Source organism: Labeo rohita, unplaced genomic scaffold (genome assembly GCF_022985175.1).
Source record: "Labeo rohita strain BAU-BD-2019 unplaced genomic scaffold, IGBB_LRoh.1.0 scaffold_185, whole genome shotgun sequence".
Classification (NCBI taxonomy): Eukaryota; Metazoa; Chordata; class Actinopteri; order Cypriniformes; family Cyprinidae; genus Labeo; species Labeo rohita.
The window spans coordinates 104261-112973 of NW_026128055.1; the positions used below are offsets into that span (position 1 = coordinate 104261).

Consider the following 8713-nt stretch of genomic DNA (forward strand, 5'->3'; position numbering starts at 1 on the left):
GAGTTTTGTTCGGTTCAGTGGCGTTATTTACGTTCAGTGCCGCCAATATGGCTGATTGATGACACGTTGCAAAAAAACTCTATTGAGAGTTTAAAAACAATGTTACATTTGAACATTAACCCTACATCTTTAAAATTTAATTTTATAACTAGTTATCATGCTTATCAAAATGCTTGAAGGACTGCTTAAAATAAATAATTTTTTATAGCTATTTATCACCCAGTTAAAAAAAAAAGCACATGGTAAAAAGTAGTGGAAACCTACTATTAGCCAAAGAAAAAAGCTTAAAAAACAAAGAACTGTAAAAAAGTTATCTATATTTTTATGATTTTAGATAAAATCATATTTTATCATATACTTTTCTAGGTAAATATCTGGTTTGTGTTACTGACCTTATTTATGAGGACTAATTCATTACATCATGTCACATCAGAGTCACCTGCTTAACTAGCAATATTCCTTTAATAAAGTACTACCTACACAATCATTCCACAGCTGCATAAAATGTTAAATTACTTCTATCCATAGATTAGGTTTCATGCTCCTGTGAGACACAACATTTTGTTCCTTTGTATGTCTCCACAGATAACTAAAATATCCCTTGACGGAGAAGTCCCCCCAGCTTTCTCTTAGTGATGTTGCAGCACAATCTCAAACACTATTCCCATAAGAAGCAGAGACAAGTGCCTCATGGCGGTAATGAGACGCCCACAAGATCACGTTTCACTGCAAAAACATTCACCATTCCCCTTCTTGCTAAAGCAGTCGTATATACTTTCTCCTTCATACATCAATGCACTTACATCATAAGACCACAATAAACATCCAGATTTAAGTATGCATCTATTAAAAAAAACATGCAAGATATTATCACATGCGTTTATGTAGGTATTTTCTTATAGGCAATGTCTAAAGCACCCAAGATCATGATCTAATGCATGTGTGTTTTACCTCAGCTCCCAGAAGACCCACACCAGCGTACCCTCCTGACCCTCCAGAGGGGTAACAATCCATCCGGCATCGTTCGTCCCTGTCACACACATTGATATAAACAAACATGAGCATCGACCATGACCATACTCTTGACCTCAAAGGTGAAGGTGTTGCCATATCTCTAGGCACCACCTTTCCAGGACAACAGCCAAATTATGACATAAGTACAACTGCACACAGCTTTCTTGTACCAACAAAGAAGTGCATCATTCATCCTGCGTTGAATGAGTAAAAGACAAATCTGCAATAGCGCCACCATGCTAAAACACTGAACAATAACGCATTTTCGCTCGCTTCGCGCAAATCCGTTTGACCGTTCACAATTATGTAACTCCAATCCGGATTCTACGTAAAGGAACAACGGGCGCTCTTGCAATATGAAGCTCGCAGAGCGGAAGAGCATATAAAAGCTGCTCCTATTTTGGCTAAAATATCCGACAGGGCAAAAAACGAGTCGTGGCAAGCTTTTAAAGAAGATGACACGTAGACTCGCAGTTAATGTGCGGAGATGATGCGGCCATCCGCAGTCAAAGCCTTCTGCAGATATTTAACCTGCGCGAAAAGTGCACCTTCGGCTTTGTTTCAACCCCCAAACAGCGAGCGAGCGATCAAACGATTCCGACATTTTATCAAAGTGTGCCGTTGAGCTGATTTAGTAAGATATTTTGAGTTTATTTTGAGGGCTGATGTGACATAATGATGTTGGGAATATGCTGACGCTCGCCTGCCAAGTTCACAGTTGGACTCGCTCATTCAGCAACCCTTTATGTTATCAAAACGACATTAATCGATCAATCCACTTTAAAAGGGAGGCAGACAGATAGTCGAGACTTACCAGCTCCAGATCCGGAGATCTCCACGGGTCTGTCCCGAATTTGCCACATTTCGGTGTTTCAGACGGCTTAACTGTGTAACGCATCAAGGTGGTGTTTGGCAAACAAACGGCACGGTCGTCAGACATACTGTCTCTCTCTTGCGCCTCTCTCTCTCGCCTTTGCCTTCCGTTCGACACAGCGGTTAGAGGATCTCCTCGGTTAAACGAAGACAACGCAACCTCGTTAAGAGATCCGGCAGGGAAATGAAGGAGTTATTTGCGTCAGATTAAGGCTGTAAGCAGACCCCGGGGACAGTCCTAGACTGCCACAGGGTTAATAACTTTGCAATGGCAGCGAGACGCCGCCTGATTGGTCAGTGAGTGGCACCAATCACCTGTGGGAAGCTTCAGGCATATGATCTAAGTAGCAGTATGAAGAGATGCTGTGGCAGAACTAATTTCTGCAAAAATACACTTAACCCCTTCTGTTGTCTAAGGAAAATTTTGTCCTGTTTTCGGTATACAACCTTAAATTCTACGACGTTTGTGGTAGCAGGCAAAACAAGCACAATTGCAACAAAAAACGAAAGCATTTAGTGTGAATGTTAAACTTTATAGTTTCACTCAGAAAAAGGTGAGGCAGGTACTATTAAGTACTAAATATGGGTACTATGCAGTGTTGGGGGTAACGCATTACAAGTAACGCAAGTTACGTAATTGGATTACTTTTAAAGTAACTAGTAAAGTAACGCATTACTTTTAAATTTACGAGAAAATATGTGAGTTACTATTTCAAACAAGTAAAGTTACTTTGTTTTCCCATTTATTGACTGACAGCTCTCCTGTCCCCATGTTGAGAGAAATCGGGAATAACTGCAGAGGCCAGAGTTGCCAGGTTTTTACCAAACCCACCCAACTGCTACGCAAAAGTAGCCTAAAACTAGCCCAATCACAATTAGAGGGGGGTCTTCCATTAAAAATCACATTTTGCAGGGTAAAATATGCCTTTTTTGGCAGAAACCCCTGTGTAAAATTCGCATTCCAGTGGATAAATATCATATTTTTGGGGTCGCTTTAACCCGCGGACATGAAAAACAACCTGCAGCAACAGCGTTGAAGTTGCCCAATTCCCAATTTCTCAGACAACGGCCTCTTTGTCCCATGTCGGCCACCGTAGCTTCTCTATGTGCAATTTGCAACCTAAAATTTACACATTGCACCTTTAAGGCACCTATATGCACTCTTTAGGGGTAAATTAGGTGCCTTTTGAAAGGTACCGCCTCAGTGATAGCTCTCATACATTTTTCCTTAAAAAGTGTATGTATCGTCTGGACAAAATTTACTTTCAGCAGATATATGTATTCACAATTTACAGTTTTGGGAGTTGGGAAAACAAAAACAATGATGATTCATTTTGCATTACACAGATTTTTGTCCAATCAGATGCTCTCTAGAATAAAAACCAGAAACCCCAAATACCAGCCACTAACTAGCATGGAGGGAAAAAACACCCACACAAGAGGCTGTCAAGAATTATTTAATAAACTCAACACTGTTTTATTGGCTTTATTCACCTTATTCTTCCTGTAAGAGTGAGCGCGTCCATTTGTCAATTTTATGGGTCTATCTCCTGGTCTCACTTTTGTCTGTACAAAACAGCTTGTTTTGCTGCTTGATATTGCAAACTGGTGTCTTACCATGCTATTTTAATGTATTATCTTAATTATGAGCACAATGGTGTTTTTTATCGTTTAGTACAAGTTGTTATTTTTCTTATTTCCCTGTAGCGGCTAATGAACCGTAAATCTCACCCATAGGCTTACTTCCACATTAAAGAAAAAGGTGGATAGCAGTATTCAACAATAATAAGCATTGGTGAACCTTGTTGTGACTTCTTGTGCTCTGGAGTGTGATATTTACATATAAACATTACAAAATATAAAAATATAATCAAGCAATTCTTATCTGGTTGGTTGGGACACAAAATGCATTTGATTAGGTAATGGACAGAAGGGAGTCTTAAAAACATTGTTAATGCACACAGTAAAATGCAAAATAAACAGTTTATCAACATTTAAAAGGGAGAATAAACTTGTTGTTGACATCTGACGTCATGTTGAGTGGGAGTTGTTGTCCAAAGTCAAAATACGTCCCAGATTACATTAAACACAGTTTATGCTACTGTATTTGGTCACCTATGTAAAACCTGGGCGATGAAGCAAAGACCGGTTGAGAACCACTGCTGCAAGCCATCCTTAAAGATTCATGACTTTCCCTCATATTTGGGGTTCATCACAGTTGTCACAGCACTCCTGTAAATGGGGTTGTCACCCTAAACAGAACAGCAGGTATTATTATCCCAATATTTTTCCCATAGCATGTATAGCACGTTAATAAAGAGAGGTTAATAAAGGGGTGCATACTGTGTCCCATCTGGCATTCATCTTCTCTTTCTCGAACTTGGCGAACTCTCTGCGGTCATGAATAACCATGAGCAGCTTCCAGATGAGCAGAAGTGCTAAACCAATCAGAACGATTCCTGCGACCACACCCGCTACGATGGGGATGATGTCAGGACCAGAGGGACACTCTGTGAAAACAGGCACAAAGCATTTTGGGAAACAAGATAGAACTTGTAAACTAGTAATGAACTATGAATTAAGAAAGTCGGCATGAAACTGTTTTTTCACTATTGTGTGTATATCTGAGTGAAATTGCTTTTTGAAAGAAAAATAAAGGTTGTTTGCATTTGATTTTATCCATTGGGAATTGATTGGACTGTTCGCGTTTGCTTTCATGTGAATGACAGATGACTTGATGTTTACTTAAAAATGAAAAGTCATGTGCTTATGTAGACACTTATATTTGCAAGAAAAATGTCATACTGGTACTTGGTAACTTTTGTCTATCATTTTTACCCTTTTTTCAGCCACATGGACTTCAATGTTATCATCGTTCTTGATAGTGTAGGTGAAGAAGAACCAGCAGTCGTCAATGTCGCGTTCTTTGCAGTGATTGGGTTTTTTAGGAAGTTCTTCCTTTGTCTTCACAGATTTAAGACTGAAGGATTTGCAGTCTTTGTCACATGTTTGTTTCTTGCTACCCGTACCAAAATGTTGGCACTCAACGCAGTCCCTTTGAGGCAAGACACAGAGGAACGTATTTTTGTGCAATTCATCAATCTAACACAATGTTTAAGAGCACAACTCAAGTTATTCAGATGCAATCTACTGGTTTAGCTAATTTCATTAGCAAGTATTCCCTCAATAACTCACTTGTATTGAGTGCAAATTCTGGAGCAGGTTGGGCAGATTTCACAGGTTGGACCTTCAAATTTTAGGTCTTTACATTTACACACACCGCACTCACAGGTCCCATGACCGTTACAGATCAGACTGTTACTGGCCAGACAGGTTGTGGTGTCCAAAGGGCATTCGCAAGCATTTCCTGTGTAGTTAGCATCACAGATACACTTTCTGCACTCGCATCGACCATGACCTGTGTGGAAAAGGATGCCTCAGTGACTTCCAATACAAATAACTAAATGACAGAATACATTCACATCAATAAAATGTGTGAGAAAAATACAGCAAAAGACAGAAGTGCAAATTCTAAATGGGTTGTACCTCCGCAGAGCTTGTTGTTGGAGCGGTCACAGTTGAAGTTGTCACACTCGCAGAACTTTCCGCTGTATCTCTCCACTGGATTGTCTCTTTTTTTGCACTCGCACGTTCCACAGACACATTCTCCATTGTTGCTGCAGATGTCCGTCCCATTATTCATGCGGCAGTTCGCGTCTAGATCGTCTGTGAGGAACTCATCTTGGCTGCACTCACATAACCTGCCTAACCGGCCTTCATTACACCTGATATGAGAGAAAACACTGAATCAGAATGATCGTCATATTATCTGCATCTGCATATGAGATTGACAGCTTCTCAAACCTGCATATTCCACACTCCAGAGTTCCATTCCCGTTGCTACAGTTCTGACTGTTTGGGATTCCGTCTTTATGACATTCACATTCACAGATGAAGTTGAGGACAATCTCCACACTCTCATTGAAGCCCAGCGGGTTGATCTTATAGTCTCTGATTTACCTTCAGACGGACAGCCCGTAGCCATAATTTCTATATCAAACGTCACCTATGAGACACAACACATTGTTTTGAATGCTAAGGCCTTGTGCACATTACACATAAGAAGCTCTTTGTGCACATTTAGAGATTCACTAAACAGTTGTGTGCTGTAAAAAAAGACTACAGGAAAAATAAATGTTTAATTGCAGGTCTGTTCCACAGTGAAAAACATAAAAATGGTTTAACACTACACCAATTTTACAGTAAAATACTTTTAAATGTATGGTTTTTGCAAGTAAAATCTATAAATTACCATAAAATTTATGGTGAAAAACAGGACAAAAAAGGGACATATCCAGAAGCCCCTCTGTGACACATCAACACATGCTAAGTTCTGTCATGAAACTCTAAATGGCACAGGCTGATGGGTTGTTAATGCAAACTGACAGCGTTAAACTACTTGGCACAAGATGATTGGTTCATACGCATCCAAAAAGCTTGGTGCTTTACATTAAAACAGCTGGTTAGCATTCACTGGAGTAGTTCGCACTGCACTTTCAGAGTTTCTCTGAAACCATCCACCTTCCCAGCTCCACCTGTATAGATCTTCTATGGGATATTTTATATGCTATTTGTGCAGCAGCAGTATGTCTTAAATACTCACAGCATTTTATCGGCATATGTATTGACAGTAGCAAGTTTCTGTACTTGCTTGCAGCAACAACAATCTGCAGCAACAGCAATAACCAACAGCAGCAATTCAGCAGCGTTTCCGACAAGACCAAATACATTAACACTGTCATATCCACTACCATGCTAAAATCTTCTAGGAGTTGTCATGACAGAAATATGATTATATTTTATATCATTTAGTTTATTGTCACTTTTGTTATCAGTAATGTGCATTAGGGTGTATTGTGTTACAATTTGTTTATTTCATTATTTTAATTTCAAATGCACTACAAACTAATAAGTTATCAGAACTGTTACATTACATACAATTTTATGTTGTAAAATGTACATTTTATGTTGTAAAATGTACAATGTTCAAATATGCCATTTCATAATATTTTAAACATTGTCACCTTATTTTTATGGTGAATTTCTGGCAATCACAGCTGCCAGTTTTGACCATAAATTTAACCTTTTTGTACAATGTGCCACTTTAGAATGCAATATTTCATCTAAAAACCTGTGTCTTATACACCATCAGTTTATCTACAATGAAATAGTGCAACATGGAGATGCGTTGCACAGAATTGAAAATAAAAATAACTAGTTGGAACTAATTTAATTGTATGTAATTATATATATATATTGCTCAATGCTGCTACAGTCTGAACTGGTATGTGTCTTAGAAGTATACAAAGTAGAATATCACTAGTGAATGGGAATGAGCTGGAATTTTGCAATATGAGAGAATATAACTATAATAGATAATATTACCATATGAGAACTGGTGCACTAAGCATAAGCCACAGCTAGCAAAATGAAATGATTCTATATGCACGAACAAGTTCAGATGCCATTTATTGGGTTTTCTGTCTCACCTCATCCCCAATGGAGATGTTGGAGCACTTTCGCCCTTTCTCTCCACTTCCACTCACTCCATGCTTGCAGTGGGAGATGTAGGAGATGGACACATTAGCAGGTAGCTTGCTGTTCTCCAGAATGACCTCTGAGGACAAAGACTGATGGACACATTTAAACAAAGTGTGTTTTAGTGCTTGGCAAATATTCATTCAAATAACACTTTTAAAGGGATTGTTCATGCAAATTCTGTCATTATTTACTATGTTGTTTTAAATCTGTATGCCTTTCTTTATTCTGTGGGATACAAAAGAAGATATTTGGAATTTACAGACAGACAGGACATGACAGTGAGTAAATAATGACAGGATTTGTATATTTTGGTGTACTGCCCCTTTAAACTTCTAAGTTTACTGGTCGCAGAACTGTTGATCCGACCGTGCAATAAGCTTCTTTTCAGTTTCAGATCATTCAAATGGACTGAGCACATTTTTAAGATTATAAATAACCCTTACGCATGAGAACTGGCTGTAAAGTAAAAAAAAAATCCTTTGCAAGCACGAAAAGAGCAGCAGTGTTTTTTGTTTCACTTCCTTTTAACTTCTTTTAAGGAAATAGAGTTGACCACAGCCAACCATTACTGACAGAGACATCTGATGCATAACTTGAACTCACATTATATGCATCAATGATGAGCTGGATGACATTGGAAGAGTTGGTAGACAGTGTCCCCACAGCTGATTTAGGGATTAGAGTAGACAGCTCCTATTGCACACACACATACAAATGCATTATGAGTCAGTACAGAGTACAACCTGAGTCAAACCTGATGCTTATATTATGAGATGTTGAACATAATGTTGTTGCAATGTGGAGAAAATATAATACACATTGCACACACCTGATAAAGATCCCGGAATTGTTCTGTCACAGCAAAGATGGTCTGAATGTTGTTGTTACTCAGTGTGTCTACCAGCTGAGAGATGGTGGGGTAGTCCTGTAAAATACAGCTGAAATCAAAGACACATTCTGACGTTTCCAGTTGTCTGTCTCCCTGTCTGATTATCTATCTATCTGTCTATAAAACCCATACTTACAAAGTAGTTGCTCTTGGTATACATATTATTCTCCAGATGGCATTTCCCATCATTTGGATGAACGACGCCACCCAGTTTTCCATCTCCAGCAAAATGAAATCCAGCATCCGTGGAAAACACAAGGAGGCGAGTGGCATTGCTCCAGCCGATCACTTCCTGATATACAATCAAAACAAAGCAGTGAGAACATAGCTTCAAAT

General features: G+C 38.9%; 1 pseudogene; it reads right to left on the reverse strand.

Annotated features, from left to right (window-relative positions):
• Nucleotides 1–2942: 2942 nt before the first annotated feature.
• The window catches only part of LOC127159008 (integrin beta-1-like), an 8187-nt pseudogene continuing 2416 nt past the window's right edge, over nt 2943–8713 (reverse strand).